At 39.8% G+C, this 27,188-nt stretch overlaps 1 protein-coding gene and 1 non-coding gene across 2 annotated transcripts in view; one reads left to right on the top strand and one right to left on the bottom strand.

The window, feature by feature from the left end:
- The window catches only part of Tmcc1 (transmembrane and coiled-coil domain family 1), a 146,358-nt gene that overhangs the window by 11,874 nt on the left and 107,296 nt on the right, over positions 1-27,188 (top strand). The gene's annotated exons all lie outside the window — the stretch shown is intronic.
- Positions 2,553-2,660, bottom strand: LOC127197811 (U6 spliceosomal RNA). Its single transcript, XR_007831768.1, has one exon. It is a non-coding gene; the product is annotated as a U6 spliceosomal RNA (small nuclear RNA).

Below are 27,188 nucleotides of genomic sequence, written 5' to 3'. Positions count from 1 at the left end.
ACTTGTGACTGCTAAGGTTATTCATCCATGCTTATCTGGGTGTGCTATAACATTCTTGCTGTGACACACTTGAAGTAAGTTTTTATATATTTATAATTTATACAAATGAGTTATATTTTCTGCTTATCAGTCATTTGTAACTCTGCTGCTAGCCAGGTTGGCCTATTTATATTAATTTCCATGTGTTTGTGTTAACTTGGAAGGTTTTACAGACTGAAAACTGGTAGCTGTTTATTAGCCAGTTATTTAATAAAATGATTATGTTTTAATTTAGTCACATGTCACACATATTGCGGTCAGAGGACAACTTGCTGGAGTTGGTTCTCTTCTACAGTGAGTGTCCTCCTAGGGATCAAGCTCAGGTCCTTCACCTTGGTAGCAGGTACTTTTACCTGCTAGGATCTCCCGGCCCTGTCGTTCATACTCCTCTTCTGTTGCCCCTCTGTCCTAGCAGGGATCATCTCCTCGAGAAAACATACACACAGTTAGCACTTTGGTCACATGCTGACACTTAGTGAGCAGCTGTTCTTGGTCACAAGGTTTAGAATGAGAGTTTATACTCCCATATTGGATTTCTTTCTATAAGAAGCTGCTTCTGTGTCTATTTTAAAAAAAAGAAACTTTGGGGAAGCATTTTGGATTCTAACTGTTTTATCTCTGCAAAGCCAGGAGATCTGCTGCTTAGTGTCTGAAGCGTGTCCTTTTGCCTGCAGGATCACATTTGCAGGTACCCAGAGCCACACACAATGATGATGTATCCTGACATTGCCCCTTCTAGGACTCATTTCTTTTGTGCACTTCCTCTTCTCTTTTCTCCAATTTCCATTTCCTTAAAATAGTTGAATTAGCTCAATAAGAATTTTCTCACTGCACACAATACAGCAGCTCATTGCTCAATACTGGGCTTGGATGTAAATGGACACAGGGCTAAAATACCAGAATGCAGTTTAGTTTTTAGATTATAATTTTGATGAACTCTGCTTTCATTGTGCCTAAACTTGATGGTTCTGGAGAAGTTGGTATACATAGCAGTATGTGGGCATATGACTTTGTAGTTAATTTCAGTATCACTGACAGAAGTATGGTACTACAGATTTTGAATAGAAAGTAAGATTTCACAGCACTTGGGAGGCAGAGGCAGGTAGATAGATCTCTATGAGTTCGAGGCCAGTACTACAAAGTGATTCTAGGACAGCCAAGGATGCACAGAGAAACTCTGTCTTGAAAAACCAAAATAATAAAAAGAAATTAAGATTTCAAGCCAGGCATGGTGACGCACGCCTTTAATTTCAGCACTCAGGGAGGCAGAAATAGGTTCATCACTAGATTTGAGGCAAGTCTGGTCTACAGTCAAGTCTAGGACACCCAAGACTACACAGAGAAACCCTGTCACAAACTCCCCCTGCGCAAAAAAAAAAAAAAAAAAAAAAGAAAAAGAAAAAGAAAAAACAAAAGAAATTAAGATTTCAGACTCAATTCTGATACTACTTTGAAAATTAAAATGTTTGTCTTTTTCATCTCTAAAATTGGGAAATTGCTTGCTTTAGAGAACTTCATGGGATTATGAGAATTAAATGAGCTATTCTTTCATCCCAATTCCCCCCAGTATTTTCTTCTGAAACCTCTGTTAGAATAGACCTGCTGTGATCATGACTTTGTGTTTCAGTGCTGAGGATCAAACCCAGAGCTTTGTACTTCTCCTATCCCTACAAGCAAAATTTAAAATCTCCATTCTTAATCAGATGCACACAAGTTTTACAATGTTTCAAGTTTTTACTGAATACTATTCAGTAAAAAATTAAAATCTCAGTGGGGCGTGGTAGTGCACGCCTTTAATCCCAGCACTTGGGAGGCAGAGGCAGGTGGATTGCTGTGAGTTCGAGGCCAGCCTGGTCTACAAGTGAGTCTAGGACAGCCAAGGTTACACAGAGAAACCCTGCTTTGAAAAAAAAAAACAAAAAAAATTTTTTTTAATCTCCATTCTTAATCATAGATACACAGAAGTTTTACAGTGTTCAAGTTTTTACTGAACACTATTCAGTATACTTTATTTTTATTTTGTTTTTATTTTTTTTATTTTTTTAGCAAAACACAAGTATATTTTTTTAATTAATTTATTCTTGTTACATCTCAATGTTTATCCCATCCCTTGTATCCTCCCATTCCTCCCCCCCCCCCCCATTTTCCCATTATTCCCCTCCCCTATGACTGTTCCTGAGGGGGATTACCTCCCCCTGTATATTCTCATAGGGTATCAAGTCTCTTCTTGGCTACCAGCTGTCCTTCCTCTAAGTGCCACCAGGTCTCCCCCTCCAGGGGACATAGTCAAATGTGAGGCATCAGAGTACGTGAGAAAGTCATATCACACTCTCCACTCAACTGTGGAGAATATTCTGACCATTGGCTAGATCTGGGAAGGGGTTTAAAGTTTACCTCCTGTATTGTCCTTGGCTGGTGCCTTAGTTTGAGCGGGACCCCTGAGCCCAAATCTGCCTATCATATTGTTCTACTTGTAGATTTCTAGGACCCTCTGTATCCTTTTATTTTGCTATAAAAATATGGAACGCTTCACGAATTTGCGTGTCATCCTTGCGCAGGGGCCATGCTAATCTTCTCTGTATCGTTCCAATTTTTAGTATATGTGCTGCCGAAGTGAGCACTGTTTTTATTTTTTGAGACAGGGTCTCACCATGTAATTATAGTTGGCCTGAAACTCACCATGCATTCCAGACTGGCCTCAAAATCATTGAACTTCACCTACCTCTGCCTCCCTGAGTGCTAGCGATAAAGGCTTGTGCCACCATGTCCAACCAGTATATACTCCTTTCACCATGTGTGTAGCTGGACTTTGTGGCTATTAAATGGATTTTTCTGTCTACCACCTTCTCTTCCAACCCCCCAACACCAGGTAGGAGAGAAAGAAGGATGAGGAAAAGGGAACGATGTTATTTTTAGACTACTTCCTGCTGATTAGGGCATCAAGTTCCTTGGGACAGGATATCCTATTTCTTCTTCTTGTCTCCTTATGTGTGACCACTTGACAAACTGCAACCAACACCAGCAGGAGGAGGAGCCGCAGCTGCTACAGCCTCTCTTGGGGCTCTTACATTTATATATCCTCTCAAGAGTCCCCAGAATTCCAAATGTCATACGCTTAACTACCTGTAGCTGGCAAAATCATGCCCCTGCTAGAGCGCAAGTTAAATCATGCTATGAAGCAGCCATTTATCCCCAACCTGGGATTAAAACAAAAAACATGTTCCCATAACATTTCTGTGTTTTTAAAGAAGCCAAAACGTCTCACTATCCGTGTGTGCCTCAGGTCATCAGGCTTCTTGGCAAGCACCTTTACTTGCTGCGCTGCCTTGCTGGCTCACTTCTGCAATTTTTTAGATCATTAACAAATCTTGGTACCAATCTAATCTGTTTCGTTAGAACTGCTGCTCTATTCATTTCTGTCCGTTGGAGTGTACCACTAAGGCTATACTCAGTAGCAAAGTCACAGTAAACTAAACTCAACCACTGATTGAGACAGTGAAGAATTAATTACTTCATAAAAACAGGTGTAATAAGACAGGTAGTTCAGAACTAGTTCACTGTCTTAGGAATATGTAGGATTTAGATACTGTATTTTGCTGTTTTATATCCTAGTCTCAGCTGTATGTTGGCTTTGTACCCCATGTCACCATATGTTGCAAAATGGTTGTCTCATCTCTACTTTTGTAGCTAACTGCATTTAAGTCAGGGAATTGGGGGTGGGAGATAGTTTTCTGCTCAGAAAATGGTTTCATTATAAATGAAAAGAAAAAAAGTGAAAAAGAAACAATTTTTAGAAGTCTCCTAAACAGTACTCTGTGAACTTTGGTGTGCATAAACTTGTGTGTACATGTTGTTAAAACTCAAATTCAGAGTATTTGGTTTTTTTGTTTTTGTTTTTGTTTTTTTCCTATCCTAATTTCTATCTTCTAGTTCTTGGAAATGGCCAATTACAAATATTTTCACTTGTTTACAAAACCATTTAAAATATTTATTTAAAAAAACCTTTTGGGGGGGGGCGAAGTTTTCAAGACAGGGTTTCTCTATGTAGCCTTGGCTGTCCCAGGCTTGTTTTGTAGACCAGGCTGGCCTTAAACTCACAGCGATCTGCCTGCCTCTGCCTTCCAAGTGCTGGGATTAAAGGCATGCGCCACCATGCCTGGTTCAAAAAAAAAAAAAAAAATCTTCTAAACTATAGCTGGGCATGGTGGTATACACCTTCTATTTCAGCACTCAGGAGGATCTCTCTGTTTGAGGCCAGAGATTTAGAAATATCTAAATTTTAATCATTAGAAAGTAATAATTCAAAAAAATTAGAGAAATTCTAATAGAAGTTTCTGAAAATAGAAATTCCTAATTTCTATTTTTAAAAGTCCAGCAGAATTTGCATTTTTATCACATTGCCATGAAATCCTAATGTTACTGATAAGCAAACGATGCTTTAAGTTTAAGTTGTACACGGCCCTGTATAACATCTCCTAGCTGAGTGTGTCTGGGAAGTCAACCACCATGAAGGAAATGTAAGTTCTTGTTAGTGAACAAGGAAATGCCTATTGAACTAACAAATGACAGTACTTCTGTTGTTTGTAATAATGAATGCTTCTGTGAATATCCATGTGCCAAAGAAAAGACGGATGTAGTTAGATTTTTAATTTGTATTTATTTATTTTATGTGTATAGTGCTTTTTTGTCTGATTGTATGTCTGTGTACCATTTGCATGTCCAGTGCCTATGGAGGCCAGAGGAGGCATAGACTCCCCTGGGAGTTACAGATGTGGGTGATGAGAATCAAACCTGGGTCCTCTGGAAAAGCAGCAAGCACTCTTAAGTAACTGCTGAGCCATCATGTGGTTAGATAATTTTTTCTTTTTCTTTTTTTGAGAAAGAAGGTTTGTTACTTGCTTGTACAGTGAAAAATATATGAGATGTAATTTCTTCTCTGCTATTGGGCATAGGATCAGGTTTTTAGAATTTTGTATTCCTGGCTGTCTTGGAATTTGCTTTGTATATCAGTCGGGCCTCAAACAAGAGAGATCCTCCTGCCTCTGCCTCTTGAGTGTACCACCATGCCCATCTGTAGTTAGATTTTTTTTAAATAAATATTTTCAGATGGTTTTGGTAACAAATGAAAACATTTTGCATTTGGCCATCTCCAAGAGTACTTATTTCCCTAATTTTTACACACTCAAATATGCTAACAAACATGTCAGTCTTTGCCGTCCTGCTTTGTAGGAACGTGGTGGAGTTTTGTGTGTGCTAGGGATGTGCGCCAAGGCCTGGCAGGCGCTAAGCAAGTGACTTCTCGCTGAGCTACAGCTTTAGCTAATGTTCATTACGTTCTTAAATGAGGATGCAGATCTTCCCCACACGAAAAGAGTCAGTCTTTCCCTTTCTGTCAGCTGCCTACTAGTTGCCTCTTTTTTCATTAATACTCACTTGTTCTTTTTCCTTGAGAATTTGTAGAAATCAGCCTATTATTAAGGATGTTGCACCTATCTTTGTCCAGTTTGCTATTGAGTTTGGCTGGGTGTAAACTCTGCTGCAGCTGTAAGGGTCTGCAGAGCTTGATCTTGGGTAACAGTATAACTATGCTTGCCAAAGACTCGAAAACATCACTGAGAGAATTAGCTAAGTACTTACTGTGTAGCATCAAAGAAAATGTAGCAGATAATACCAAGATGGAGCCAAGCAGATAGAAGATATGAAAAGTGTCAGGATAGGTGTAGCGGAAACCTAAGGGTCGTTACAGAGATCTTTTGGCTCAGAGTGAATTGGTGTTTCAAAAAAATGTAATTTATGCGCCCATCATTTAAAATTAATGTGGTGTGGCGCAACAAGAACTTCACTTTTCTGATAGGAATAAGATTTCATTTCTCTTTTTAAATAAAAATTACATGTATGTAATGGGTGTATGGGTATGCATGTGCCACAGTGGACAGCATGCATGTGGAGGTTAGAGGACAACTTGTGGGAGTTTTCTCCTTTCCTCTATCATCTGATTATGAGGTCCTCAGGCTTGGCAGAAAGTGTTTCAGCCACTGAACCATTTCTCTAGCTATCATTTCTCAAACAGGTCTCCCCCCCCCCCCCATAACTACATAATTTCAGGTAAATTATATGATGCTGCTGTAAAAAGGGCACACACCCAATGAACATTTACAGATGCATGAAATTAAGTTAAAAGATGGTATATAGAGTATTGGGTGTATACCTGGATTTTTCCAGTGTAATTGGACAGTGATAACAAGACCAGAATGTAAAAGCCTTAGGTATTGTATTTAGTGAACAATTCAGGAATGAGAAAACCTAGCTAAATGTATTTGTAACAAGAGGGTGTAGCCCTCTCCAGAGCACAGACGGTGTGCAGAAGCTTCTTCAGAGATTGTCACCCACTGAGGGGGAAGGGCTTTCTTATCGTAATAGTACACCAAGCTATGAGGTCTTTAAAGACTCGGCCACAGGCCCAGTGACTGTGTTTTGATGATACTGTGAAAGTTCTACAGTAAGACAGGTGGCACCACAGCTCCTTTCCCTCCCAGCTCTTTTTTAGTCTCTAGAGGTCTCTCTTCTTAGTGCCAATACTGGTAATGATGAGAAAGTAATGGAAGTCTTATTGACATTAGTTCCTTAGTAATTGAGGATAGAGGAAACTGAAATTTTCGCCAACCATCTGAAGAATGCAGTGCTTTCAACAAAGAAGCAGCTTTTTGTATTTGTTTTTAAGTAAAAAACAGGGCTGGAGAGATGCTTAGCTATTAAGAGACCTTGCTGCTCTTGCAACGGACCAGAGTTCAGTCCCCAGCACTCACATTGACTGCTCACAGCTGCCTCTAAATTCAGCTTCAGGAGATGTGAGCCCGCCTTCTGGCCTCCTTGGGCATCAGTATACACAGACACACACAAATACATCTTTTAAAAGAGTATAAAAGAAAAAAAAGAGTATAAAATAATAAAGTAAAATATGAGGTCTGCACATGAAATTTATTTTATTTCTGTGATTTTTATGACAATATCTGAAGACTAGTCTTTCATACTTTAGGCATGCTTTAGGATATATTATGCTTAGTAATTATTAGAACTTATAATTTTATACTATATAATAAAAATGAAGCTTACTACAATATGGACATACAGGGATTAAAACTAAATTTAGTTCCCACTTTTGTTTCTTGCTTGTACAGTGAAAAAAACAATGAAGTCTAGTTTCTCCTTTGCTATTAGGGATAGGATCAGGTTTTTAGAGTTTTGTGCACAGTTTTGCACATAATTCATGCTAAGCTTAATGCTTGGAACATTATGGCCTAGAGTTACTGCTTTTAGTTTCCTTCCCACCCACCCCCGCCCCCCACCGAGACAGGGTTTCTCAGTGTAGCCTTGGCTGTCCTGGACTAAGTTTGTAGACCAGGCTGGCCTCAAACTCACAGCGATCTGCCTGCCTCTGCCTCCCAAGTGCTGGGATTAAAGGCGTGCGCCACCACTGCCCAACTGTAGTTTCCTTTTAGTAGCAACTGTTCTCATAGCATTGTTTACATTTTTGGGCTTTCTATTTATACATGGTACAGCAGGTGAGGTAGGAGGTTATGTCAACAAATCCATTTGTGTCTCTAAGCTTTACAAATGTAGATTAGAAATTACTGCTTAAGGATTTCCCCCTCTCAGATTATTACTAATTCTCTTAATTATTCAGTGTTAAGCTGAATATCTCGAGATTCCTTCAGTTGTGACACTGTCTGCCTGGAGTTACCATCAGATTTTTTTCAAGGTGTAAGGACAGTCTCCCACAAGACTGCTCTACTCCAGTTGCCAGTAACAAGTGCATGACCACCCATATTTTTGTTCAACTTGGCTGCAGATTCTAAAGTTCCCATTATGCTTTCTTTCATTAGTTAATTGGCTAGAGTGACTCAGAGCATTGGAAAACATATTACTTAAACGGGCTGGTTTACTTTAAAGGATGCAGCTTTATGGAAAGCTGCAGGCAAATGGAAGGGAGATCAGGCACATCTTGTAGCTACCTCCATTCTTCACTCTCCATGCTCCTTCAATTAGTTCTTTTCCAGCTCCGCTCCTCTCCTCTCTACACAGGGAGAGGGGTTGAGGGTAACTTATAAATCCCATATATAGGTTTCCTGGCAACCAGATCCACCCTGAAGCTGTCTGAAGGCCCACCTAATTAGTAAGCATAAACTCGGTTAAGGTTGAAAGGAGCTTGACATTTGTGGAGGTTTTTCTTTCTTTATTGCCAGCTTGCTTATATTTGAAATCATCTAAGAGATGCGTTTGAAGTGTGTTTGGGTGTGTTTGAAGGCCTTTCCAGAAAATTCTGGAGAGGGAAGATCTCTCCTAAATGTGGGTGACACTGTCCCTTTGGCTGAGATCCATACTGAGTAAAAAGGGAAAAAGAGGAAGCCAGTATTCATTTTTCTCTGCTTGCCAATGTTGAATGTAATCAGATGAACTGCCGCTCCTACCACCTTGCCATTATTTGCCATGATGGACTGCACTCTCTCAAATCATGAGCCAAAATTGCAACAGGAAAGGTAGCTAATACAGTATAAAAGCAAAAAATAATCTTTTACTGAGAAAGTGCCAAGGGTTTTTAGGAACGCTAGTCATTAATTAGGAGAAAAACCACATATATGCCATACCATGCTCCTATCTATAAAACTAAATCTTGTTTTTAGGACAGAGGGCTGGTTTTCAGATTAGCAGTATTAAATTCCTTTAGGTCATTGATATGTTCCTTGATTTGGCCTTGGAATGATTGCTTTGATTCTTGGTCATGTAATAACATTTGTTTTGAGCTCCTTCAGTGAAGATAGCATTGGAACAGATTCCCAAGGGATGTGTCATATTCTGGTGTTGTTTCCTTTTTGTCTGTCTATCTATCTATCTGATTTATTTATTTATGATTTATACAGTATTCTGCCAGCAGGCCAGAAGGTGGCACCAGATCTTACTATAAATGATTGTAAAGCCACCATGTGGTTGCTGGGAATACTTACTCAGGACCTTTGGAAGAACAGCCAGTGCTCTTAACCTCTGAGCCATCTCTCCAGACTCACTCACTCATTCATTCATTCATTCATTCATTCATTCATTTTTGCAGGCTTGTCCTCAGATGGCTGATTGTACAGTGTGATATGACCAAACACTTAATTTTTCTAACAGAACTAAGTTTCATTTTTCTTAAACTATTAAGTTATGAAATTTGGGTAGACATTCCTTTTCACAGTTTTAATCTCCTTTATAATAAACAATAATGTGATTTTTTTTTTCATCGACAGAAGAAGAGGGTAAATTGTTTAGAGTTCCAAATTCTTTTTTTTTTCTTTTTTATTAATTATATTTTATTCACATTACATCCTGATTGTTATCCGCACACTCTTATTGTTCCATTCCCACTCTCTCTCCCCCTTCTGCATTATTCCCCTCCCCTAGACTTCTAATGGGGGGAGTCCTCCTACCCCCATGTCTGGCCATAACCTAGTAAGTCTCATTAGGATAGCCTGTATCCCCTTCCTCTGTGTGCTCTCAAGGCCATCTTGTCTAGGGACAGTGACCAAATCGTGGGCACCAGAGTGCATGTCAGAGGTTCAGCAGCAGCTCCCCCTACCCACCACGTGGAGAATCGACTGTCCATCAGCTACATCTGAACAGGGGTCTAGGTTCTCTGCATGCCTTGTCCTTGGTTGGTGCATCAATTTGTGTAGGCCCCTTGGTCCAGATCTGCAGGTTGATGGTCTCCCAGTGGAGTGCCTGCTCCATCCTGGACCTTCCATCCCCCCTCTCTTCCCTATCACTCTGGTATGGGTGTCCCCTTCATTCTCCTTCTTCTACCTGCCTGTCCATTTTAGTGTGCTTACTAAGAAATAAAAAATTTAGCATGATCTTAGCTAAATACAGGGATTGCCTTAGAATATAAGTCGTTTTAAAAAAGATTTGTTTATGTATGTATATATTTTAAGTATATGGGTATTTTGTCAGCATATGTGTCTGTACATTAGAAGACACACATAGGGCTACAGTTACAGATGGTTGGAAATTGAACTCAACCTCTGGTAGAGTAGCCAGTGCTCTTACCTGCTGAGCCATCTCTCCAGACCCAAGAATGTAAGTCTTAAAGTAAGATCATTAGTGGTTTCTTTGTTTGGTTTTTTGGGGCGGTGGGGGTGAGTGGCTTGTCAAGACAGAGTTTCTCTGTGTAGCCCTAACTGTCCTAGACTCTGTAGACCAGGCTGACCTGAACTCAATTTTTTTTGCATGTTTGCCCATGTTTTCAGTACATCAGACTGTGACTCCTACAGATTTAAAAGTACTCTTACGATTGTCAACTTTTCTGTTTGTGTGTATGTATGTATATGTCTGTATGTTTTCTTGCATGTGTGGAGTATATATGTTGGATGTCGTTCTTGATTTTTTTTCCTACCTTTATTTCTTGAGGCAAGCTCCCTCTCTCACTAGAACCCAGTGCTTGCTGGTTGAAGCAGTCTGGCTATCCAGCTTGTCAGAGGGTCCCTGTATTCACATCTTGAGTGCTGGGCTTTTTTATGTGCATACTAGAGATCTGAGCCCAGGTTCTCATGCTTATGCAATAGTTGCTTTATGAACTGGGCCATCGCCCCAGCCTTAGGCCACTTATTCTTTTCCACCTTTCAAAAATCTTCTGTTATCTTGATAGTTGGGGTCTTTGTTGTCGCCTAAATGAGATACACAGAAAAACCGTGTCTCAAACAAACAAACAAAAAGAATACTATAGAATTCATGTAAAATTCCATAAAATTAAAACACATCTAAACTAAAAATTGACATCATTGAATTTTGCTCCAAACATTAATATCCTTTTAGATCTAGTATTTGCTAGTAAAATGAAAAACAATCAAAATAGTTCCTTCTGGTATGGGACCAGTAGAAGAAAGTTCGGACTCTTCTGAAGATGGGACTGTGTGTGTGCTAAGCAAATGGACAGTAGGCCAACTCACAGGACAAAAGGCCTGCAAGTGCCCAGAAGCCACACAAAACATGAAATATCATCTTCTTATGGAGGGCAGTGGTGGGTAACTTAGGAAGGATAGTAAATGCTTTCTAGGGATGGAGAGTGGCCCTAGAGAAAACGGCAGCTGGGACAAAGTCTCTCTAGATTAAGTGTCATGTTTTATATTCTGTCTCTCTGAGACACAAGTTCAGGGTGGTTTGAGTAGTGGCATTTCAGCGAGGCTTGAAGGCAGTTTTGCTCCCTGTGCAGATCTTGTCCTTAAGTAGATTAGGGAGCTTCAGGGAAGGACATTCTCTGACTTTGCTGTTCCTACATGCTCTCAAGTTGAAGTCTGAAGCAGCAGATATGAGGTATTGTTTTGTGAGCTCCAGTAGCAGTGTAGAGGTGGGGGAGGAGTAGAAAGGCTAACCTCGGCTAGATTTACACCTGGCACTGAGCTGGAAAGTGCTTGCTTAGTGAATGCCAACTTGGTGTTCAATATTGTTATGGAATTTAAATTTGAAAATGGCATGTCTTTCCTGGAAGCTTCACTCTCAGACTGAGATGTTTAGCTCGGTGTTAGAGCACTTGCCTATCATGCTCTAGGCCCTAGGTTTGATTCTAGAACTGATGAAGCCAAAACAACAACAACAACTTTTATTCTAGTGGTAGAAAAAGAGGAGCACGTGGAAAATAGTGCCTAAGACCTCAGTTTGGACTAGGGGAGCCCTAGGGAAGGAGATGGGTGTTGGATTGCTTTACGGAGTATTTGACCTGGGACCATTTGAGTAACAACAGTATGTGAAATCAGTGATCTTACAAGTGCATTCTGCACTTTTAGACAAACCTCATTGGCTGATCTTTTAGAGACAAAGCTTAGTTTTGAGTAAGGTTAATTTAAAGTCCAAAGTGTGGAATTTGAGAGTTGAGTTAAAACAAAGCAAACAGGTTTTTGTTCTTCTATTTTCATTTAGAGGTGGGGCAAATTGGAGGAGGAAAGAGATGTGCAGAGTTGAGGATAGTTGGAAATTATTAAAACAAGTTTTGTAAGAGATATTAAAAAACCAACTGTCTGATAAGTAGTAAAAATAAATATTTATAAAAATATTGTTTGTTGACAAAAGTTGTACTTTCAGGCCAGTTGCAGTGGTGCATGCCTGTAGTCCTAGCTACTTGAGAGTCTGAGATGGGATCTATAGTCTAGAAAGACAGGGGGGTTGTCTAAAGTTACCTTTCTGTACAGAAAAGCATTTCAGGTTTCAAGCTGAAGTTTTAAAATATCATTAGCATTATAAGCTATTATTTTGTGATTAATAGTTTATAGTGAATAAAACCAGTATGTACATTTTGTGTCTTTCTAAAAAACAATGCTACATATATTGAATTTGTGGTCCTCCCTGCTTCTGTGACCTACGTACTCGATAACAAATAATGAAAGCATCAAATATAAAGCTTAGCTGTGGGCTTTTGTGTACCACAGGGAGGCAGACAAGAAATAGACTCCCAAATAGGAATTGTGTTTATTTCATAATCTAAGTTTAGAAACAAGTGGGGTCACAGACTGATTAGGGTGTCTAAAATAGTGGACATGTTTTGTTTGTGCAGTGAGATGTGTCAGATACTGCACATGGTAGCTCAGCTCTCTGATAGGGCTTTCTTGGAATGACACTCCTGAATCTGTACCTTCACTCTGTATTTCTTACTGCTTAGCAGACTCTCCACTTGGTGCTCTGCTGGGTCCAAAACTTAGTGTCTTTGGGTGTTTTGTACTGATATGATCTCTCCCCACTGCCATACCTATACTACGTAAAGCTTTACTTCTATTTATTAATGCCTCAGTAAGTCCACCAACTTTGGAGTCATCTTCTAATTTATCTTCTGAGACATTTCCCCATTGAAGCTTTAGGATGAATGTTTATTTGCTCACATATTCATTCTTTCATTTACTTGGCTGAATGTGTTGAACTCTGTTCTGTAACAGACACTGATTGCACAAGGTAAGTGTGTGGAAGTGAACAGGACAGGAGTCCCTTCTCTCACCGAGCATATAATCCAGGTTTTCATCATTTTTTCTATCCCCATGGGACTTTTGCGGTTATCCTCAGTTTATGGGGGTGAGTATAATGCATACTTCAGAGAAAAGAAATAATGGAAATGTTCACCCAAAGTTGAAATTTTTCTATATTTTTATATTTCAGAAATACTGGTGATTAAAAATTAGGTATACATTAAAAATTAGATATACATTTCTCTAGGTATTTTCCCAGTCAGTAACTTTGTATCACATCTCTTTGTGTGCCTTTGCCTCCTTTTTTCTCAGTGTACTACAAGTGAAAGAGCTAACTAAGAAACAATGCTATGCATGCACCTAAAATCCCAGTTAGGGAGACTAAGACTAGAGGTTAGAGTTAGAGGTAAGTCTGGGAAACATGTGGAGACCTAGTCTGAAAAGACACAAAACCAAGCATGTTGACCTCTGTTCTTAGCAGACTCCCTCTCACAGTTTTTCATCTCCCATAAAATGAGGTACCAACACCTGGCAACTACAGCCCATTTAGAATTTCTCCCTCTCTACTTTCCTTGTCTTCAAAAACTAGCCTCAAGTTGGCCTCTTTTAGAAGCATAGACAAAAGATTTCAAGTACTGTATACTGTATTAGCTTCTCCCAAATCATGAGTAATCCTCTGAACGGTGAGCTGGTAAGATGGCTCATCACTTAAGATGGCTTTCTGTTTCACCTTAGTTCACTTCTTAGCTCCCACATCAGTTTGCTCATGACGGACTGTATCTCCAGCTCCAGGAGATCAGACTCCCTCTTCTGTACTCTGCAGCCACTGTACTTATGTTCACAGACCTACAAATACATGTACTTACATGCATAATCTTAAAAATTAACAGCAATCCTCTGCTGTCAAAGTGGGTCAGTGTAAATTATGTACTTTTTGTATAAGTGCTATCTGCCTTGTCTTACTTTGCTGACAATGGAATAAAACAAATTGCAGGAGTACACACAGGAAAGTGTGAAGAGGCAGAAATGATCTCAGATTCTATACTAGAGATAATTACCAGTAAAATTTTAAGAAATACTCATTTTTACATGTGTCTTTGAAAATACATTTACATATACATAAATGAACATAGTACAGTTTTACAAATAAGATTATATAGTAATGCTGGCTTTTGGATTTGTCTTTTTGATTCAGACATAGGTTTTGGAAATTTTACATTAGAGACAAGTGTTCAGAATAACATGTTTAAAAGATGAGAAGTCTAATCTTTCTGGAACAAATATTGTTTGAGAGAGTGGGAGCTGTCTGACCTTGACCTTCTTGGGCAGGTGCTGTTCCTTGGGCCTTCTACTGTGCCCAAGTGTCCCACTGTGGCCTTTAGCCATTTTGTTTTGTTTTTGTTTTTTCCCTCCCTGAGCAGACCCAAGTGCCTTCTGTGGCTCTTTGTATTCCTGGGGCCTAACTTGATGCCTGACTAATGCAGGCACTTCAGTGTTTCTTCCATGGATTGGATAATTTGATATGTTGCTTCCCACAACATATCAAAGGTAGTGTCAGTTCCTTAGGGGACACTGTAGGTAAAATGTAGCCAGTAATTGTGTGCGTACTTGTGCAAGCAAGAGGACTTGAGTTTGCTAGAGCCCACTTGGAAGAGGCCAGATGAAGTGACCTTTACTTGTAGTCTTGGAGTGACAAAGTAGGTGGAATGATATCTGAGGTCATCCTTTGGTCTCCTGGCACATGCACACGTACGAGTGCACACATATGCATGTATACATACAAACAAACTTACACATACAAAAAAGTATACATAGCAAACACACTGATGCTGGTAAGCAGCCCTGTCAACCTTACACATAAATCTATTCTCTAACTAGTAGGAAAGCACTTTGATATAGCCATGCCATATATATTTCTAAAAAAATCTTTCTTGCTACACAGACAAGACTTTATTATCATAGTGTTCAAGATTTGATTCTGAGAAAACATAAAAGATGTCAGATTCATTTTCATTGGCTTAATATGAATAATACGGCAACACTCAAAGTGTTCAGAAAAGAGCATCAGAGGACTCTGGGGGATGAAATGTTCTGTGTCCAAATCTAATTGGTGATCACACAACATACATATATTGCTGTGAGTTCATGTAAAATTCATTAAGTTATCAATATATTTTTAAGTTTTCTGCATTTACTGGGAATTATATCTTAATTTTAAATAATATTTTTTTTAATCCCAAAGAATTACCTTATCATTCCAAACCACATGTTGGAGATAGATTTTATCTTCCAGTAAAAAGAATTTTTAGGCATGGAGAATTAAAGCCCATGCTTTGCTATCACAGATTCAAGAACAAGAAGTCTCTGAACCGTGCTCTATGACTAAACCTTTGTGCTACATGGACAAACTGAGCCCTGAAGTTCTTTTATGATAAATGAGAAAGTTACAGAAAATAAGGGGTATGTGTTCCTAAGGGAACATGTAGTGCGGGTTATTTTCTTTCTGCTTCCTACAAATTATTTATAATTGGAATCACTTGGCTCCTTAATTAATTAATTGTTGTTGTTGTTGTTGTTCAGCAGAGAATGGTGAGAGTGGCAAGAACCCACCAGAGAAGTTGAGGGTATCGGGACTAGGGTGATGAGAAGCAGCTGCTGCCACAAGGGGAGGAGGTGGGGTGCAGACACAGGGCAGTTCTGATTGCAGCCAGGCCCTATTCTGTGTATTTTCTGTCCACTCTCCACAGTGACTAGAAAAAAAGGTGCTGTGAGAAAAGGTGACAGATTACTCTGGTGGTTTATACTAACTACAGTCTTGAGACTTTTTCTTAAGGATTGAGCCTAGGCTTCCTGTCATACATTAACATTAGGTAGACACTGTAAAATTTGTCTTTAATTGCCTCAAGGATACAGAATAGGTCTAGGGATAAATTTCAGAAATAGTGTTTTGGTTAAACTCTAAGTTAGACAAAAATTAAAACAAGTAGTGGGTGTTGGTTAACCATACCAGTAGTGCTTCATAAATTTCTGTTTTCTCATTTGTCAGAGGCATACAGTTCTGCATTTTAATGTTCAAAACTGCGTACCTTTGATAAGGTAACATTTCTCTTAAAAAACAAAAAAACAGTGAAGGGGCCTGGAGAGATATCTCAGCAGTTCAGAGTGCATACTACTCTTCCAGTGGACCCAAGTTCAGTTCCCAGCACTTATATTGGGTGGCTCAAATGATCTGTAACCCCGTCTCCAGGTAGTACAGTGCTCTCCTCTGGCCTCTGTTGGCAACACACACACACACACACACACACACACACACACACACACACACAGCAAATCTTTTAAAAAGCTATGAAAGAAGCTGGGTGTGGTGGCACACACCTGTTATCCCAGCACTCAGGGAGACAAAGGCAGTTGGATTGCTGTGAGTTTGAGGCCACCCTGGTCTACAAAATGAGTCCAGGATAGCCAAGATAACACAGAGAAACCCTGTCTCAAAAGACTTAAAAAAAGAGGAGGAGGAGGAAGAAGAAGCTGCCATTAAAGGTTTTCCTCTTGATGTGCTTAGGGGAGAGGGAACTAGAAGGAGAGGAATGTGAAGGTGGGACTAGGGTGAGGGCAGGACGGGAGCCACCATCAGGCTATAAAGTGATTAAATACATTAACAGAGGAAAAGATTTTCCTCTCAGTTTATGAAATCTAAAATAAATTACAGTAAAGCTTTTTTTTTTTTAAACTATTTTAGATAACATCCACTTGAGGAGCAAGCCTTGGCCCCCAAACAAACCCATCCATACTGATAGCTAGATGTTCTTCTAGCTAGCTAAGAGTGGTTGTGACTTGACTTTGTACTCTTCTTTTCACTGTACTCCATCTACATGTCTTACTGATTTAGAGGAGTAGCTAGTTAAGGGGATATTATCTCACTGAAGCCTAACCAGGCTAAAAAATGTGAAGGCCAAATGCTGCTTAGTCTTTGGTGGATAAGTTCATGGTGTTGTATAACATTGGTTTATTTTGGGAAACAGTTTCTCTCAACTGTTTTCTGTTCCTCGTCTATGAGTGAAGTCATACTTGAAATTCACCATATTGTTTGATGATTCATAATTTTAGATTTGGGGCCTAGAAAACCTCAATTGTACTGTTACTATTAGCAGTGAGAAGGCAAAGACACAGGTTTATGCTGTCATCCTCAGTAGCTCTAGTTCCCATAATCCTTTGGGGGATCTTCACTTATGTCAAACTGGGATTCATGGCTTCAATGCAGAAAAGGATTTCAGATTTAACCAACTTAAATCAGGGTTGGAGATTTTAATGTAGGCATATACACAAGGGCTAAGAGAAAAGGGAGGTGCTCAGAAGCAGTAAGATAACCCTGAGCACAAATGAGTGCTTCTCAGAGATACAGAAAATAAGGGGTATGTGTTCCGGAGGGAGCGCCATATAGGAAGAGATGTCTAAGTATTGATATGGGCTCCTCGGGGAAGAATGACAATTTTGTCTCAGCATTAGCCATATATACCATTGGGTCCTATCTCTCAAATTACATCTCGAAAGGTTACTAAGAAATGCTTTTCCTCTTTCATCTTAAAAAAATGTTTTATGTGTAAGAATATTTTGCCAACATTTATGTCTGTGTACCATGTTTGTGCGATGCTCATGAAAGCCAAAAGAGGGTGTCAGATGCCCTGGAACAGGAGTTTTAAAACTAGTGGGTACGGACAGTCATGTGGGTGCTGGAAGTTGAGGCAGGACCTTATGAAAGAACAGCCAGTACGCTAACTGCTGAGCCGTCTCTGCAGACCCCTTCTCTCTCCTTTGGGAAGTGAGAGTAAGAGGAGGCCCTAGAGCTGCACATGGGCTTTAGTGTATATCCTTTTCCTTGTATGTGGCACTTCTGTGAGAGGCTCAGAAAACTGCAGCCTTATAGCTGGAAGAGAGAAGGCCTTCTGGCAGCCCCTGGTAACTGTGTTGGAAGTTTTGTTTTCCTGGTAAGAGACTTCAGCTAGACTTCTAGATGAGAGGCTCCTCTCCCTTCTCATGTCCCTGTAATTTCCCATTTTTCTAGCCTGCTTCATTTCTAGTGTTGTTAGGCCCTGGCATCCTGAACAAGCTATGCTTGGCCACCCATACTCAATAGGCCAATTCAAGAAACAAGTAATAGTGGAAAGCAGAAAAAGGAGACTTATTTGTGGCTACATTGTGAAGGGGAACAAGTAATGAGATTTTGTGGACATTCCTTTCCCCTACCACAACCCTAGGCCATCTTCTGGGGCCCTGGCATGAAATTTAGACTTAAACAGAGGGCAAGAGGCTTGCATAACTAAGCAGTTCTGGTCAAAATGTGGTCCTGGCCATCACTGATCCTTCATTCTCTGGGCTCCAGTCTTGTGCAAGATGACCTGACAAGTTGTCAGAACTGTGAAGTCTTTTCTGGAAGATAAATCTCCTCTTTTGTTGGCACTAGCTTTAGCTTTTTTCTTCTTGAATGAGATTCCCAGGGAAATTCCCCATTTCTTAAAGACCACCCCCCCATAGTCTGTTAGCTAAAGGGAAGGACACAAGTGTCTCTTTAGAATATCTTCATTTCTGCTTGCAAGTACTTCCTAAATGGTGTGAGTTTTAATTTATTTTGTTCTGAGACAGAATCTCACTATGTGGCCCTGTATATATTCAAGTTTGCTGTCTGCCTACCTCAGCCCCCAAGTGCTGAGATTTACAGGTATGGGCCACCTTGCCCAGGCATTTGCTTTTATTTTTTAAATAGCATGTTTTAATAATGAAACATCAAAGTTAATATAGAGCAATTCAGATGCTACTAGGAATTAGTGTAATTTTTATAGATTAGAGTCTGTCTTAGTTGGGGTTACTATTGCTGTAATGAAAAGCCATAACCAAGAACAAATTGAGGAGGAAAGGATTTATTTAGCTTTCACTTCCATATTCTTGTTCATTATTGGAGGAAGGAACTCAAACAGGGCAGGAATCTGGTGGCAGAAGCTGATGCTGAGGCCATGGAAGAGTGCTGCTTACTAGCTTGTTTCTCTTTGCTTACTTTTTTGTTTTGTGTGTTTGTTTTTGTTATTTGAACAGAGTTTCTCTGGGTAGTCTTGACTGTCGTGAAACTTACTCTGTAGAGCAGGCTAACCTCAAATTCAGAGATCCTCTTGCCTCTACCTCCCAAGTGCTAGAATTAAAGACATGCATCACCACTCCCAGGCTCAGCCTGCTTTTTTATAGAACCCAGAGTACCAGTTCTGGGGTGGCCCCATCCACAATGGGCTGTCCCATAGCAATCACTAATTAAGAAATTGGTCTACAGGCTTGTGGACAGCCTGATTTTAAAGAGGCATGTTTTCAGTTGAGGTTCCTTCCTCTCTGGTAACTATGGCGTGTGTCAAGTTGACATAAAAGTATCCATAGGGGTGCAGTTCTCACTAACACCATTTTTATGTCAAATATCAGCCACAAGCTTAGGGGTTTAGACAACACCAGACTGCAAATTCAGGAGTTCCCACCACTTGCTTTGGTTTAGTAGTTCCTGAGAATGACTCTTAGAACACAACAAAGTGCTACTTAGAATTACGTCTTTAGTGACCTAAGTGCTTTCCACCAATATTTTAAAGAAGTTTTGAGTTTGAAATTATTGTATATTTCATAGGAAGTTTCAAAATTAGTACACAGAGTCCCTTGAGCCCTTCACCACACTTCTGACAGTGTAGCATTGGTGTAATATATTAGCTAGAGACTTAGCTTTTCACCAGTTTGTACATGTGCTCAATTCTGCATGTGTTTAGGCCTTTGCAGTTTGATCTAACGTAAAGATTTCTTTAATCTATCATAACCACTTCTCTCTGTGTGAAGTTCTGTTATAGTTATGAATTTGAGTCCAGAAAGAAAGCACTTGATGAGATTTCCAGGTTCTTGTGTTATGGAACAAAGAATTGGGCCAGGGACACATGGATAGTGATAGAAAAAGAGACAGTTTATTAAGAAAGAGAAGGGAAGCCACTGCTGAGAATGGAAGTGAGCTACATATTTGGGACAGGTCCAGGACTTAAAAGTACTTTAGAGACCATTTACATAGTGCCATCTTCACTCAAATTGGAGTATCAGGGCAAATTGAATCTTAAAGTGTGAATCTTTTTGTGGTTTACTTAAAAAGTTCACTAAGCATCATGCTCTGGATCTATCAAAGTTGCTCAGTCTGCATATTGGCAGCTCTTCCTTTATATATTCGATTTATTTAGGAATGGCCATGCTGTAAAAAAAAAAACAAGGTTTGTTTAACTGTTGACCTGTTGGGGGACATTTCTTTTGGTTCTTGGCACCATAAAGATTCGCGGTTTTATGTGATTATGTTTCCATTTCTCTGGAACTAACACCAAGGGTACAATTGCTAGGATGCATGTTTAATTTTATAAACTTGTGTGGAACAGCAGTGCCATTCACCTTGCCACTGGCAGCATGAGACCACAAGTCTCTTACAGCTTGTTTATTCTTTTCTTAGTGTGTAAATGTAGAGAGTAACAAATTTAAGAAACAGTTCTGTGGGCTAACGAGATGGCTCAGTGGTTAAGAGCACTGGCCGCTCTTACAGAGGACCTGGCTTTAATTCTCAGCAGCTGCCAACCATATGCAACTCTAGTTCTAGGGACCTGTTGGCTGCTTCTGACCTCCACAGGTACCAGTCATGCATGGTACACATACATACACCCAGGCAAAACATTTATACACATAAAATAAATCTTAAAAAAAATATAAACAGTTATAGCAGAGGTGCAGTGGCACACACCCACTATCTCAGCACCCTGGGAGGCAGAGGTAGGTAGATCTATGTGGTCTACAAAGTGAGTCAAGGACAGCCAAGGCTATGCAGAGAAACCCTGTTTTGAAAAAGCGTGTGTGTGTGTGTGTTTGTGTGTGTAAGTAAGTAAGTAAAGCAAGCTTCATGCACTGACATTTGCTTTTGTACTGGTCATAGCTACTCATGAGAACAAAGTCAAGGGTAAATGATTTGCTCTGCAAGAGACTAATGGATGAAAAATGGGATAGATTGTCAATAAACTTTCATTCGGACTCCTTGGGCCATTTTTTTTAAGAAGCTCATTTTATTATTTTATGAGTATTTGCCTGCATATGTGTCTATACACCTGGTGGCTAGAAGAGGGCATTAGATCCCCTGGAAGTGTAGTTACAGACAGTTATGAGCTGCCATATGGGTGCTGGGAAATGAAACTGGGTCCTGGAAGAACAGTCACTGTTGAGCTATTGCTCTGGCCCTTTATTTTGAAATCTGAAAAACCAGTTTCTTTCCCTGTAACTATTTCTTTAGAAATGTTTATCTTCTCTTAAATATTAATAACCTGTGATATTAGTTTCTTTTCACAATGGGAATCTTTTCATTTTTTTTCATGAATTATAATAATGTTTTTATGGCTTAAGATTGTTGAAATAGGACTAGGGAGATGGCTCAGATGTTAAGAGTGCTGCCTGCTCTTCCAAAGGTCCTGTGTTCAATTCTCAGCAATGACATGGTGGCTCACAACTATCTATAATGAGATCTGGTGCCCTCTTCTGGTGTGCAAGCAAAACACTGTATACTTAATAAATAAATCTTTAAAAAAAAAAAAAAAAAAAGATTGTTGAAATACCATTATAAGTTATTTGCTTGCCATCAAAATGGGTGATTTCTATAAGAACTGTATCTTTACTCAGGCTTTAGAACAGTTGCATGGATATTCATATTCTCCCTCTCTCTCTCTCTCTCTCTCTCTCTCTCTCTCCTCTCCTCTCTCTCTCTCCCTCTCCTCTCTCTCTCTCTCTCTCTCTCTCCTCTCTCTCTCTCTCTCTCTCCCCCCCACCCCATCCCTCCCTCCTTTCCTCCCTCCTTCCCTCCCTCCCTCCCGAGAAAGCTATCCAAGACGTCCATTTTATTTTGTATGGTGGAAGGGGGATTTTTCACCCAAACATTGCCTAGATTTTGTCTCCTTTTTCCTACTGAAAACACCCCTCCACCCTACCTTAAGTGTTTAGAGATTCTTTAGATGCTATTTGAGGGGTAGGTTTCTAGTATGGTGTTTGGGGACAAATTGAGTTAGAAGTTCACTTTTCAAGGCAAGCCAAGGATTTGTCTTTGTTTGGGAGCTTGACAATTGAGATATTAAAATAAGACCAAAACCACCTCCAGTTACAGTGTTAAAAAAAACTGTAGTCATATCAATTCAAATTGCTGGTTTGGTTTTGTTTTGTTTTGTTATTTTTTACTCAATGATGTTTAGTGTTTTGATAATTTCTTGCATTTACAGAAGATGATCAGAGGAAGGCCTAGTGTAAATAGTTTTCATTATCATAGCTAAAGGGCCTTGCTAAAAAGATCTTAAGATAATAAGGGTCTTGAAATAGTGTGAGTGGATGTTGAATGTTTTGTGACCCCATAGTTGAACTTTCACTTAGGTAGTCTGGACCATGTTTGATTATTGGGAGCAGGATTCATGCTGGAACTTAGTGTTTGGTGGAGCAATCAGAAATGGTAAAGGTGAAAGTGCATCTGTGATAGTAGTATGGGAGCATCCAGGCATTGAGTAACCCTTGATCAGATTGGCTAGACAAAAGAGAGCATTGGCCAGATTGGCTAGACAAAGGAGAGCTTCCTAAAAAATTATTTTTGTGCTCTGATAATGATAATGTTAACCTAACAGACAGGAGGGATGGTCCAGAGTGGTACAAAAACAATTGTGATATGAGGAACCTGATTAAGTTGCAATAAGGGTTGGAGAAAGACTATGGCCTTTCATTGCCAGAGATTTTTATAGGTGTCATGTTCAGTTCTGCCTTCATTCTAAGAGAAACAAAAAGATGATTAGTGATCTTTTAATTATTTAAAGAAGAGGCATAGTACATTAAGTCACCCCTCCCTCTGGTAGGGTGCACACTAGGCTAAGCTTACATCCCACCCTAAGATTTACTTTTTATTATTGTTGTTTTGATACTGGACCTGATTGTATAGCCCATACTGGACCTGACTGATTGTATAGCTCATACTGGTTTGAAACCCACTATGTACTTTAGTCTGGCCAAGAACTTGAAGTCTTCTCCCTCCTAAATGCTAAAATTACAGTCATATGACCCAAATGTGGGTCCAAGATCTGTGTTTTATAGAACAGTTGATTTGAAGGTAAGAAGTGGATTTGGAGGGTACCAGGATGGATGCAGGGGACAGGTGAGTTCAGTTGTCCATGTAAAAGATGTTATTTCCTCCATGAGAATGCTATTTGAGGAGAGGACAAAAAGAAATGGATTAAAGACTGTTGAAGTAGTGTGCTCAGCAGAGCTTGGTGCTGAGAGTTAGCATGGAGGGAGGGCTTGGGAGAGTGGGGGTTGCAGAAAGGCTTAAGCAGTTTTGAATCTTTCTTTAAGAAAATGAAGTGATACTAAAAGAAGCCAAGTATTTTACAGAGCAGGAGTGTTAGTTTTTGATGCACCAAACTTGAAGTGCCTCTCACTGAACCTATAGCTCACTGATTCAAGGATACTGATGACTGAGCTCCAGGGATATTTTTGTTTCTGCCTTCCTGATACTAGGATTACAGGAGTAGCACCACAGGCCTAGCTTTTATATGGATTGGGAGACTGCAGATTCAGATCCTCACACCTGTTTAGCAGCACTTTGCTGACTGGGCCATCTCCCTAGACCTTTCTTAACCATTTCTAAGTGTGCAGTTCAGTATGTTAAATAAATCACAGTTAATCATCCCTATGTTTCAGCACTCAATAGTCAGGAAAATTTTGAGTTTGTGGCCAGCTTGGGCTATATAGCAAAGATCTGTCTCCACATAAAAGCACTCATAGTATTGTTACTTTCTACTACAGTTTGTTTTTTTGTTTTTTGTTTTCAAAACTGAAGTACTAGTCCTATCGCACAGTAACCCCTGTTTCTTCCTATCTCTGCCATCCTTAATCCCTGACAACCATTGTTAAGCTGCCTGTCCATGATACTGACTATTCTAAATATTTCATTTGCAGATATTAAAATGTTTGTCTTTTTGTGACACTTGGTAATGTCTCCTTGCCAAAGTATATTGCAGTTTTCCATTCCTCCTTCCCTTCCTCTTGTATAAGCTTTTGTGTGCTGCAATGTATATGTGGAGGTCAGAGGACAACTTGAGCCAGTTCATTTTCTTCTACTATGTGAGTCCCAGCAATAGAACTCACATTGTCAGGCTTGGCATCAAGTGCCTCTACCCACTGAGCCATCCTGCTAGTTCTACATTTTTATTTTTGAGGCTGACATACAGTCTGTTATATGTATATACTGTATTTTGTGTATCTATTTATCCCTTACTGAACTCTTGAGCTGTTCTACATTTTAGCTATAATTAGCACTGCTCTTTCTGTATGCATGAGTATACAGATCTCTGGGCTGTACTTCTTTTAGCTTTGTTGGTGTTTGTTTTTTTAGATATTTTTCTCTGTAGCCCCGACTGTCCTGGAATTTGCTTTGTAGACCAGGCTGGCCTCAAAATTAGATCCGCCTGCCTCTGCCTCCCAAGTGGTGCAGGGATCCAGACATGCACCACCATGCCTGGCCCTTTTGAGTTTGTTCTTAAAAGTAGAATTGCTGGATCATATGGTAATTCCATGGGGTTTTGTTCTTTGATTAGTTTGTTTTTGAAGAATCTGCTGTACTATTTTCTCCACTGTGGCTGTACAATTCATTTTATATTTTACCAACAGTTCACAAGGATACCAGTTGATTGTTTACTGTGTGTGTGTGTGTGTGTGTCTGTCTGTCTGTCTGTCTGTCTGTGTTTCTGACTATGTGTGCATGGTGTGTATTTGGTGGTCAGAGGACAACTTTTTGCCCCTTCAACTTTTGCATTGGTTCTATGGATTAAAGTCAAGTTGCCAGGCTTGCATGACAGGCACCTTTATTCTTGAAGCCATCTCATTAGGCCGCAGGTTCCAATGTCTCCACATATTTTCCTGTAATTATTTCTGTGGTTTTGTTGTTGTTTTCCGTTTTGTTGTTTGTTTTGGTTGGTTTTTTGTTTTTTCAAGACAGTGTTTCTCTGTGTTAGCCCTGGCTGTCCTGGACACACTTTGTAAACTACCAGGCTGGCCTCGAACTTACAACAATCCGCCTGCCTCTGCCTCCCAAGTGCTGGGATTAAAGGTGTCCACTACCAGGCCCGGCTTGGTTGAGTTTGTTTGTTTTGTGGGGTAGGGGTAACTATCTTAATATATGTTTGTAAGAGGTAAAAACATATGTTAACACTTTAAGCTGAGATCAGAAAGCATGCTGCACCATTCACAGCCCTATAGATACTTTGTAAATCCTTTTATCCCTCAAGAAATTAAAATTCACCTGCTCCTGTGTGGACTTTGTATCTGAGAGTCCTACATGCCAAAGAAATCTTTGAAAAAGTGGCATGGTATTGCATATAACCTATATAATGTCACTCTGCACACTTGAAGTCCTCTCAGGCTTACCCACAGTATCAGTTCACAATAGAGAGACTGTGTAAAGAGCTGGGCTGGGCTGTAGGGAGTAAGGACAAGAAATTCCATGCACAGTCGGGACAGTTGTTATTCCCTTCAAATATGTTTCATCTCGGGCTAGCTGAATTTGCAGAGGTGGAATTCATGAATTTAGAATGCTCACTATCTCTGGGATCTTTGTCATACTGTTTTTTATAGCTTAGATGCCTGCATTTCTGCTAAGCAGATTTTTCCCCCAAATGTCTTTAATCATTATCTCATGAGATTGCTTTTCTTTTCTTTTCTTTTTTTCCAAGACAGGGTTTCTCTGTATTGGCCTTGGCTGTCCTGGACTCACTTTGTAGACCAGGCTGGCCTCGAACTCATAGGGATCTATCTCCCTGCCTCTGCCTCCCGAGTGCTGGGATTAAAGGCGTGTGCCTTCATGCTCAGCTCTGCTAAGCAGATTTTAATAGGGTTTATATAACAAAGAGCTTTTTCTTTTATAACAAGTCTTTTTCTTTTTTATTTTCTTTTTTTACCCATTATAAGGTTGAGCCACACAATTGAAAGGTTTGTTTTTATTTTATTTTTTTCAAAATATAGAACTAGCCTTGCAGGGGGAAAGGAACATTTGCTAGAGCTGAGGATGTGCAGAGATGTATGGGGTGCGCATGTTGAGAAGCTTTGCAGCCGACTGGCCTGGATCTGTCAGAACAATGTGTGGATGGTTCTGGCTTTGTGTGCACTGTCTTATTTTCATGCTTCAGCGTAGTGATCCTTGGAACAAATGCACTGTAAGTATTGTTTCAAAAACAGTTCTCAGACCGCTCAGGGAGTCAAAGAAAACAGAAACACTCCTGTTAAAAAGGTCTTTAATCTCCTGTGACTGCTGTTTAGGGATTAATCTTTGGAGCAGAGGCTATTATTTTTGGATGCAAGTTATTTCACAAAGGGGATTCTGTGAAGGAAGGTAAGATGCCAAATTAAATGTATGCTTTAGGTCTGATCTAAATATGTACTGGATTGTTTTCTGAGCCCTGTTCCACATAAGCACAGAGCTTCCACTCCATCAGCTAGATGAGAGGTATTGGCAGTCAGTGGAGTAAGTGCTTCTCGTTTCTGTCAACCCAGCTAGAATAATACAGTATGGTACCTTTTGTTTTTGTTTTTTGCTTTTCATGACCGGATTTCTCTATGTAACAGCCTTGGCTGTCCTGGACTCACTTTTGTAGACCAGACTGGCCTTGAACTCACAGAGATCCACCTGCCTCTGCTTCCCAAGTGCTGGGATTAAAGGCGTGTGCCACCACACCCAGCTGTAGTATGATACCTTTTTAGGCAGTCATTCATTTGTTTATTTGAATTATGTAAAAAGTTAGACATATAGGTCAGTCCTTCTTTTTGAAGGTAGGTACAGGGACAAAAGCTGATGGAGCCATGATAGCCTTCTACACTTTTTTTCTATCATGATGTAGACTGTTACAGATTTTGTGTCTACTGTTAAGAAAAGCGGACCTTTCAGTAAAATACGAAGTTATGATAACAAATATTTAATCTAAATGTTAAAGTCTTGTGTCATGTAATCTTTCCTAATGGACACACACACACAGTGTATTCACATGTATAGCCACATATAAGAACACATAGTATGTTATGTAATTAGATGCATTCCTTCACCATCCTGGTTCGTGG

Source organism: Acomys russatus, chromosome 13 (genome assembly GCF_903995435.1).
Source record: "Acomys russatus chromosome 13, mAcoRus1.1, whole genome shotgun sequence".
NCBI lineage: Eukaryota > Metazoa > Chordata > Mammalia > Rodentia > Muridae > Acomys > Acomys russatus.
The sequence above is the reverse complement of the archived record's forward strand: the minus strand, read 5'-3'. Positions and strand labels throughout refer to the sequence as shown.